This window comes from Chenopodium album, chromosome 12 (assembly GCF_948465745.1).
Source record: "Chenopodium album chromosome 12, dcCheAlbu1.1, whole genome shotgun sequence".
Taxonomy (NCBI): Eukaryota; Viridiplantae; Streptophyta; class Magnoliopsida; order Caryophyllales; family Amaranthaceae; genus Chenopodium; species Chenopodium album.
In genome coordinates, this window is record NC_137845.1 from 43211637 (window position 1) to 43221907 (window position 10271).

The window sequence follows — 10271 nt, forward strand, 5'->3', positions numbered from 1 at the left end:
CTTTGTTGATTTTTTAACGCTGAAACCATGAGCTTTGTATAAAAAAATATCCATCATTATAGTCTAATACTGTATAACCTGCTAGACATCTATTTATGTTTTCATCCTTGTCATATTTGTAATAATCTGCAACAAAAGTAAATATAAATCTTACTGTCAAAATTATTTAATTCCTATTATTTAAGTCAGGAATTAAATAATTTTTGGCGTAAGAAATTAGATTATTTTAGTCAGGAATTAGATTAGTTTTGTCAGGAATTAAAATATGTTTGTCAGGTTTTAAAATATATTTGTCAGGAATTAAAATATATTTGTCAGGATTTAAATTATATCAGTAAGCAATAAGATTGTTTCAGTCAGATATTAGATTAAATATATCAGGAATAAGAATATTTTAATCAGGTATTTGATTATTTTTGGTAGGAATTAAATTATTTTTTTCAGGAAGTAAATTATCTTAATCAGGAATAAAATTATTCCAGTCAGAAATTAGATTAATTTAATCAAGAATAAGAATATTTTAATCAGGAATTATAGCATTTTGGTCTAAAATTAACTTATTTTTGTAAGTAAATACGTTTTTAATCAGGAATAAGATTGTTTTATTCAGGTATTAGATTATTTTAGCCTGTCAGGAATTAGATAAATATAGTCAGAAATTAGATAATTTATATAAAGTTTAGGTCTATTTTTGTCAGGAATTACAATATTTTAGTCAGTAATTAAACTTCTTTTGAAACTTATAGGTGTAGACACCCAAATGTGTCTCCCCAAAACCAAACCCAGTGATGAATACCTTTTGCGTCGAATGATTATCGAATGAGGTGAAAGTGTGAAAAGTCAAGTGTTGCGGTTGGTTTTTATTAAATTCTTTCTTTCTGTTTTCGAAAACAACTCTATTTTATGAAAACAGCCAATCCAGTTTAGTTTGGTTCACGACAAGGGTCCAATAATAGTGTAGTTGGATGGGGCTTGCAAAGAGCTTTCCAACGATATATTATAAGCCTAATTCCGATGAATAATGAGGAAGTTATTGCCAAAATACTAAACTAGGCTCGGTTTGGTCTTTACATGCGGCCCGATGATCTAGGGGAGGGCCCAATGTTAATTATTATTCCTAAAGTTATTAGAATTGATTATAGTCTTCTAGAATTCTCTAGAAGGTTCTCTTTAATCCTAATAAGATTAGAATTAATAATTATATTTTGATAAGTTTTATTTGGAATAAAATATTATTTTATGAAAAATACGATTTCGATTTTCATACGGATTTTACAAATCGATTTCGATCCATATGTGGACTCCGTGTTTGAAAGCGCGTAGAAATCAAGGCTGTCGCCAGACGACAGGCCTGTTGCCACGCGACAGACCTTGTTGCTACGCGACAGACCCTGTCGCCTAGCGACAAGGTCGGTTTTGCAGCGACAGCGTGGAGTTTTATTCCTTATCAAATTCTACCTATTTTCGGACTGTTTTCTTATAAATAGGGTCCTAAACCTCCATTTTTAATCATCTACAATCGATCTACAATCATCAACGATCATCATCTCTCTCTAAAGCTAGAAGCTTTCTCTCTCTATTCTTTTTCTAAACCTTCCCTCTTACAAAATTCCGCATTCACGAGATCTAGACACACCTAGCCAAGTTCGAAGTTGCCTTCGCCCTAGACGTGAAAGGTTATAATTTCTGAGGGTTTGGTCCCTAATCTCTATTTCCATTATTTGATTTGATTGTTTGATTTTATATTTTCCTTGAAGTTACTAACGCGTGTATTTTGTTATTAGAAAGAGATACGAGGCATCCAAGTAAGTACTTTAATTGTTTAATTGATATTATGATATAGAAATCATACTTAGATTGTTATTTTGGTTCCTAGTATCATGTTAGGATGCTTTCCTTAGTATGATATTTAGGGTGATTTGCTTATATCAATTATGATTTCTAGGATGCTTCCTATTTTCTTTTCTAATATCATGTTAGTATCATGTTAGGGCTAAATCTTTGATCTTTATTGCTTAGTGACATGCTAGGGTTTGTTATTAATCTTGTTAGTATCATGCCTAGGATCTTGCTAATAATATTATGCTTTTACATGATTGTTATTGTTATAATTATTGTTATCATGATTTTTTTATGATTGTTATTATGTTGCTTGATATATTATTATTGTTATTGCTTGATCACGCCTTTTATGCATGTTTAAAGGGAATTTGTACTTGTAATCACGCTTAATAAGATAATTAAGAATCTTGTTTAGGACTAATATGATTATAATTCAAGTGATCGCCAATAATAGTTTATTTGTGCATTAAATTCAACCAACATAGATAAACAGGTTTAGGGTTAACCTATTGTTTGCATGTTAGTCAGAAAGCGCACATGAATACGAGAAGAATAAAGTAGAGGCCTATTTAGGGCAATTTCAATCTCTTTTAGGTTGGATTTGTACCTTCATCCCCGAACCCTATTTGGTTCAAGACCTTTTGGAGTTGACGATCTCATGGATCGTTAAGGGGTGTAATCTTCACCTTGTGAACGGTTTACAAGTTCTTAAAACTTGTTGGCGACTCTTTTGCTCTAGCTTCCTTCCCTTTGGACGCCACCATGCTTAAGTGTATGATCACAGTGGGGTTCAAGCTTGGGGTTAATGGCTTGAAATATTCCCTACAATAGGTCTTAGGAATTAGCATGTTTTCATCAGGAATTAGATAATTTATGTCAGGTATTGAATTATTTTTGTCAGACATTACAATATTCAGTCAGGAATTTAATACTTTTTTAATCAGGTTTAAGATAATATAAGTCAGGAATAAGATAATATTAGACAGGAATTGCTATGTTTTAAAATCCAAGTTCCTTTGTTCAACAAATTATTACATATAGGAATTAGATTATTTTAGCTAGTCAGGAATTAGATTAAAACAGTCAGAAATTTGATTTTTAATTTTATCAGCAATTAACATGTATTACTCAGGAATTATATAATTTTTCTCATGTATAAGTCAATTTTTGTCCAGAATAACAATATTTTAGTCAGGAATTTAATAATTTATGTCACGTATTGTTCTTTTTTTGCCAGCCATTACAATATATTAGTCAGGAATTTAATAGTTTTTAGTGAGCTTTAAGATAATATTAGTTAGGAATTAGTATGATTTTGTCACGAATTAGATTATTTTAGTCAGGTATTGCATTATTTTTCTCAACTATTAGGTTAATTTAGTCGGAAATTAAATTATTTTTGTCAGAAATTAGACTATATTAAATTAATTATAAGCAATTACATTATTATAATTACAGAGCATTTAATTATCAGTGTATTATACTTCTAATTATTATAATTTTCAGACAAACATACCTATTACATTTGCATCATTTTCATCTCTTTCTTCTTCGTCTCTATCTTGATTGGTGTTCTCTTCAATAATTACATTATCTGTTGCATTTATCATTAATATCAGTATATTTGAATTTCACAGCTTAAAATTATCAATACACAATAAATTGGAATCAAATTTAAATTAATTTACTACAACACCTTATATATACAATCTGAAATTAAAATATCTTTGCATGCAAATTATAAGTCAAAATTTACTCGAAATTAAATACGATCTGAAATTAAATTAGCTTTCCATTCAAATTTTAAGTCGAAATTAAATAGAAATTGATTGCATGCAAATTTAAATCGCATGCAAAGTTGAATTAATGCTTTTGCGAAAACTTATAAACTCAAAATTGATTGTACAAATTCAAATTATAAGTCAAAATTAAGTTGAAATTAGATACGATCTGAAATTAAATTAGCCTTCCATTCAAATTAAAAGTCGAAATTGATTGCATGCAAATTTAAACCGCATACAAAATTGAATTAATGCTTTTGCGAAAACTTATAAACTCGAAATTGATTATACAAATTCAATACGATCTGTAGTTAAATACGATCTAAAATTAAATACGATCTAAAATTATTAAACAAATTATACCTTTTTCAACAGTAATTGAACTCGAAATTGATTCTATAGGTGAATCAGATTCTCCTTCAATTAACATCATGTTGTTTGATTTCTCCATTTTTATGATTTGAATGCTATGAAATTTGAAGATTTGAATGCTGTGAAATTTGAGGAAATGAAAGCGTTCGAAATTTGAGGAAATGAAGGCGTTCAAAATTTGAGGAAAGGACGGCGCTCGAAATTTGAGGAAAATGATGAAAATGAAAAAATTCAGGCATTTTATAAAATGGCGCGCAGGCTTTGGTCGGGTTTATTAGGCTCGCGCCTTTTTTTATTATGAGCCCGGTCTCACGTGAGTCTAGTCTCACACAAAACGTTTTGGAGAATTATACTGCAACATTATATGGTTGATCATGTAGTTCCAAAGAATATATTGCAACATTATATGGTTGATCATGTAGTTCCAAAGCAGTCCAATGATTATACATTTAAGAATTATGAATGAGATAACGTTTAACTACTGAATCAAACATTTAAAAATGTTGATGATGTTCGTTGAATTGATATTATCATTTATTATTTATTAGAATTTTATGTTACACTGACCTAATGATATATCAATAAAGGTTAGAAATTTTAAAGGTCAAGTGGACCCAAATTAACAACTCATTTAAAACTACTAACCTTCATTTTGGAGAGAGAAAGAAGAGTACAATGCAAAGAATTGTAAGATACTGTAACTATATAAGTTAATGTAGATCTTTTTTTTTTTTTTTGACAATGAGAACTTCATAAATAAAGGCAAATTACAACCTAAGAGATCTAAAACAAGAAACTAAAAACAACAAAACCCACTTAGCTAAACCAGTAGAGGGAAAACGAAGTGAATGATTACACCCTTGTGCATCATACCAAATTCCTCGGAGCCCGGATAACCAAAAGGTTCTTACCCTAACCTTTTGTTGGACCAAAAGTTGCCAAATGAACCCAAACCTTGGAGAAGGACAAATAATGCAAGTGAACACTAAAGAAGGGAACCGAAACTTGCCATAATACTTATGCAGAATCCCGGTGGAAGTAGTGTAGAGACAAAACACCCGAAAGTCGAAAGCTTCCTGTTGCCGAAAAAAAGACCCATCACACGACTCCACTCCTAGGGATTGAAAAGCATAGCCACCTCCTAAGAGTCCGGGAGCCAAACAACGAGAGTCGAATTTTTCCACGACTCTGCCAAGAGAAACCTTACACCAAAATGCAGGCTTCTTTCTTGCAATTCTACCTATATAGAATGCAAGAAAATGGAGGACTTTGCTTACCCCAAACATTAAAGTTGGGGAGCCTCCTTCAAGATTGAAATTTTTAATGATGACTGTCATTGTCATCATCAACACCAACACAAGGATGATAGCCAGAGAATAAAGACTCAAATCATCCCGCATCCAAAAAGCAACAGGACAAGCAAACAAACCTCTCCCCTCAAACTTACCTTCCCCCTGCAAACTCCAAATGCAGGGACTACTTTCTACTTGCATAAATATCGCTAGCCTCTGGAAAATAGCACAAACACAGAGGACATCGCCCAAACAAACAAAGAGGGAAGTCACACATGCAACATAACAATCCCCCATTACACAATCCCACCCCGAACAAGCAACTAAAAGAGTCACCAACCAAACTAGCCAGGGATTGCTTAACCTTACAACCCCTAAAACCAACCAACAAGACGGCGAGAACAACGACCACACTTCATAACCCTCCATAACAAGAACTACTTTAATTAAAGACAACAACCCAAACAACCAAACCAGCAACTTATACAAAAACAACTCCAACTTATGAACAATAGTTGGAGTATTATTGAGAACCGAAAACTTAAACAACAAAACAAGCAAAAAAAGCAATAAAAACATTAATAAACTATGACAAAGGAAAACAACAACTAAGCAACAACCACAGCAGAGAAAACTTGAGAAACCACGAACTCACTAAGTAACTCAGTGAGTCTTAAGAAGAAGCAGAGTACCCAAAATTGCGTCACCGACAAAAACCAAACTGACCACTACAACACGTCGTCAAGGCCAACGCGGGAGACCGCCTCACCTAAATCTAACCTTTGATTAAGTGAGGAAAACCCTAGTCTTAACTTCACCTTTACCGTCGGGAACCAATTAACTAAATTCCTTTCAACGGCGGCGTTAAGAGTAGCCTTGGCTCCTCGAATCGTTGTATATTAGAATCAAAACACTTTGCGACACCCCCAAACTAGATTAAGACTCCGGTGAACTTTAGGAACAAAACCAAGCTGCAATCTTCCTTGTTTCCTCCACCAAGGAACCGAACCAAACAGCAAACAAAACAAAAGGAGAAGAACTAGGCTCGCCGGCGATGGCTAAGATAGTAGCGCCGATCGCCGGCGAGCAGGGGAGGAGAAAGGGGGAAGCGGTGGGAGGATAAGACCAAGGGTTTCTTAATGTAGATCTTTGTGATCACATTTTTGATGTATTTTATTACAGAGTATTAACTGCTATGAATAACATTGCACTCAGTCTAATCTTCTGCGTTTCTAATTGATCAAGTTTTAATCACGAAGTATACTTAAAATAAAAATAAAATTAAAAAAAAAACGTTACATGACACATTAACTTATTATGAAATACGGAGTATTTTTTTAATGTATAGCATATATAATCCCTTTGTTTTAATGTGTATATTGATAATATTTTTTAACATTCCCTTCACCAAAAAAATAAAAAAAAAATATAATTTAACATTGTTAAACCACAACGGTAAATGAACCCAAATTGATTGGTCAAACAAGTTTTTTCCATCTATAGGTATATATACATAATGGTATATTCGGCTCCCTTGCGGCCAGCTCTTGCACTGTAACGTGGCCAATGTGGGTAGACAGTTGGACACTTGTATTATTGTTTAGAAGCTAAAAATTAATGAGTTATAAGGGCAATATAGGAAGGATTTGAATCTGCGACCTAATTATATTATCACAATCTTTTTGGTATTTTTTTTTTTTAGAAAACTTACGATGGTGTCACCATTGCTATGAGTTAAAGATAGGTGGAGAATGACATAAATTGATGAAATAAATTAATAAGAGATAAATTAATTAAAACAGTTTTATCCTTGACTTCAAACTTTCATTTTAGTGTCCACAAGAGTTTACAAAAAAAAAAAAAAAAAAAAAAAAGGAGTTTATAAAAAAAAATATACTCTATGATCTTAGTGACCTTCAAATAATACAAGATACAGGAGAATCAATCTATGAGATATTTTTAAGAAAAAGAAAAAAAAAATCATTTTTCATCAAAAATTTTTTTTGAAAACAAAGAAAATTACAGCAAATTTTGTACGTACATAATTACTCCATAATTATTAACTTTAATTTCACTTCTTTGTCTCATAAAAGATTTCAAATAGGAAGAAACGAAATAGATTAGGGACAGTATGGGTCTGTTCACATTTACTTAATTTCAGTTCAGTTCAGTTCCAATCAGTTCAGTTCAGTTCCAATCAGTTCAGTTCAGCTCTTAATTTCCCTCTCACATAAAATATTTATTTCAGCTCAATTCAGTTCAGTTCAGTTCCAATCAGTTCAGTTCAGTTCAGCTCCAATCAGTTCAGTTCAGTTCAGCTCAGTTCAGTAAATATGAACAGGCCCTATATCGATGTATCTCTTTTGAGATCCAAAATTCTATATATTTTTTTTTTTAACAACAATATACAATACAAAAATATTTGTTCTAATGTAACATAACAAAACATTTTTGTTTTATTTCTTCTAATTTTGTTCCAAAAAAAGATCTTTTCATATGAACGTGGGGACTGAACTAATGTAATTGGGTCGTGTAGAATACAAAAACAGTGATTGATAGCATCCACATGTATGTCACACTAACACAATCATGATCTTGAAATTATTGATATCCAATAATAAAACTTTTATATATGTATTACAAATAAATCATTCCCTTAATTATGCCTTAAGATTGCAAAATAATGTTACCAGAATCTTGGTAAAGATTATTCATAACCTTAAAAAGATGATCAACATCAGATGGCAAAGGACTAGGCAATTTCCCAAGAGCAATTTTACAACTTTGATAATCATCTTTTGCAGCATTAAATTCCTTCTTAGCAACATCATCACCCCATTGGTACCACCAAGTCATAGCTCCTAACAACTTATCCCCAAAATCGTAAATCTTCGACGTACAATTTGTTGACGCAATGCTAGATTTGGCTCCCTTAGATATCAGTTTGAATCGTTGGTTGAGTGCCTTAGACGTGTCGTAGGTGCAATACATAACTTCTGCGGCTAGCTCACGTACCGTCATGTCGGGTGCTCCCGTGTTGTTGTCTAGGCACGTATGGCAATCTTTTGGGTACGGTGTTTTGTTGCAAACATTGGAGATTAAGGCGGTATCACCATTAATGTGTGGGAAGATTTCACATAAATTGATGAATAGAATGAATAAGAGAAAATAAAATAGAGAGGTTTTATTCATGACTTCAAACTTGTGCATTACTTGATTAAAATGTGTTTGTTTAAATACTAAAATGAAGTTTACGTTTTCTTTTTCTTTATATAAAGGGAAAAATAGTTGTTTGATTGTGACCAATTGGATTTTATACTAGCAGATTTGATGTATATAAGGAAAATAAAATACAGCTAATGTGATGTGATCATTGAGATCTACGTTATTTGCCATTCTTTGCATTATACTCCGTATTCTACTCTTCTTTATGTTTCCACCAATGTGCGTTAATTTAATTGAATCTTGACTTGAACATATTTAATTACAGTTTAAGTCAAAAATTATAAATTTTAAACATCTATTGATATGACAAGTTTAATAATAAATTCTCATAAATATTGCTGATGCTAGAAGTTATCATCAATTTTTTTAGGATTTTTTTTTTTTAATCATAAACTATTACTAAAACATTAATTACAAAACCAATTACTTTCACATTTTCTATGTGGCTGGCCATACCGTGTGACAGGGGTTACTCAATCAATCAAGGGTTACTTGATCACGGATTGCTTATTCAGGGGTTAATAGGTCAGGGATTATTTGATCAAGGGATGCTCAATCAATCAAGGGTTACTCGATTAGGGGTTACTTGGTCAGGGGTTATCCAATTAGCTCGATCGGTCAAAGCTTACCTGTAGACACCTGATTATGTCTCCCCAAAAACCAAACCCATTGATGAGTATTTTTCACGTCATTGAATATCGAACGAGATGAAATGTTGAAGAGTCTCGTGATTTCTTCTGTTTTCTAAATGTTTTAATAAAAATAATTTATTTCTGTTTTCGAAAATCATTTATTTCTTATCCTATTTATGAAAATCGTCCAATCCATTTTAGCTTGATCCATTATATAGGTTCAATAATTGTTTAATTGGATGGGGCTTGAAAAGAGCTTTCCAACTATATATTATAAGCCCAATTCTGAGTTATAACAAGGAAGTTATGGCCAAAATACTAAACTGGGTCCTAAATGAGTTTTATGGGCGGCCCCATGATCATGTGGAGAGTCCATTAATTATAAGTGTATTTCTAAAGTCATTATGATTTATCCTAATCTTCTAGAATCTTCTAGAAGGTTTTTATAAGTTCTAAAGGGATTAGGATTAGTAATTATAATTATTATTGGTTTTGAAAAGATAAAGAATTCTATTTGGAATAAAACAAGTGTTTTAAAAGATTAAATATGGTTTAATAAAAGATAAGTACGGACTCTAAGTAATCCAATTCCATTGGGAGAAGCACTCCATACGGAATTTTATCATACAGCAACCATCGCGTCGCGATAGGTTCATCGTGTCGCGATGGGCCTATCGTCATGCGATAGCCCTGTCGCGCCGCGATGGAGCCAGTTTTACTCGGAGTCAGATTCTGACTCCTTTTCAATTGTTTACGGTCGATTTTTCTCTATAAAAAGGGTCGATTTTCTCCATTTTTGATCACCAACAATCATCTATTCTCCCTCTCTCTAAGCTAAAGCTTATTTTTTCTCTCTCTCTCTTGATTTCTAAGCCTAGCCATTTCAAAATACACCATACTTCCATCACGAGACTTAGACACACATAACCAAGTTCGAAGTTGCCTTAGACTTCGACGTGAAAGGTTGATAGTTTTGAGGGTTTGGTCCTAAATCTAATTTCAACTCATATTGTTATTATTGTTTGATTTAATATTTTCATTAAAGTTACTAACATGTGTTTTGTTTTGATAGAAAGAGGTACGAGACTTCAAAGTGAGTAGTTTAATTGCTCTATTTCTTTAGAAGT